We start from the raw sequence: 791 nt of genomic DNA on the forward strand, positions 1-791 counted from the left end.
TTTTGTTTTGTTTTTGTTTTTGTTTTGTTTTTTTGTTTTTTTAAAAGGAAATTAAAGTTTTTACATTCAAACAAAACACACAAAGCAGTGCAGGTGCAGGCCACACCAGTAGAATTATAAATACGGTTCCTCACTCTCAGCTCTCCGCTCCTCTGAACCTGATGACTCGGGGGGTAATTTGGGCACCTTCTCCCTCTGCTGCTGCCAGGTGTAGAAGGGCCGAGCTGCGTCTGAAATGGGGAGAAGTGGGGAGGGTGGAGGTCAGTACCCTGAGCAGATTGCAGTTTACCTTTCTCCCTGCTTTGTATGCTGTTTCCCGTGTCAACACTATGGCCCTCAATCCAACAGCAGGTTCCAGCACTGGTTTTCTCGGCTTTCATTGCGGTAATCTATTCTCACCCCACTAATCTGTCTACACTTCTGTCTTCCAGAGGGACAGATTCTGGAGGTTTTAACAGGCCTTCATAACAATGGTTAGATATTAAAATCCATCGTAATCTATCCACCATTTCTCCACTTTTCTCTCTCTCTCTCTCTCTCTCTCTCTCTCTCTCTCTCCGCCCCTCTGTCTTCCTCTCTCCATGTCAGTCTCTCTCTCTCTCTCTCTCTCTCTCTCTCTCTCTCTCTCTCTCTCTCTCTCTCTCTCTCTCTCTCTCCGCCCCTCTGTCTTCCTCTCTCCATGTCAGTCTCTCTCTCTCTCTCTCTCTCTCTCTCTCTCTCTCTCTCTCTCTCTCTCTCTCACTTTTTGCATGACCTCCCTCCTTTATAATCATGGCTGACAAAGTTCACGC

At 46.6% G+C, this 791-nt stretch overlaps 1 protein-coding gene across 4 annotated transcripts in view; it reads left to right on the forward strand.

The window, feature by feature from the left end:
- Positions 1–574, forward strand: part of LOC113579380 (guanine nucleotide exchange factor VAV3) — a 78,267-nt gene extending 77,693 nt beyond the window's left edge. For all 4 annotated transcript variants that reach the window (XM_027013279.2, XM_027013281.2, XM_027013280.2 and 1 more), the window contains one exon: positions 1–574. This exon is cut by the window's left edge and continues 2,516 nt beyond it. The gene's annotated coding sequence lies outside the window, so the exon portion shown is untranslated.
- The last annotated feature ends 217 nt before the right edge of the window (positions 575–791 follow it).

This window comes from Electrophorus electricus, chromosome 10 (assembly GCF_013358815.1).
Source record: "Electrophorus electricus isolate fEleEle1 chromosome 10, fEleEle1.pri, whole genome shotgun sequence".
NCBI lineage: Eukaryota > Metazoa > Chordata > Actinopteri > Gymnotiformes > Gymnotidae > Electrophorus > Electrophorus electricus.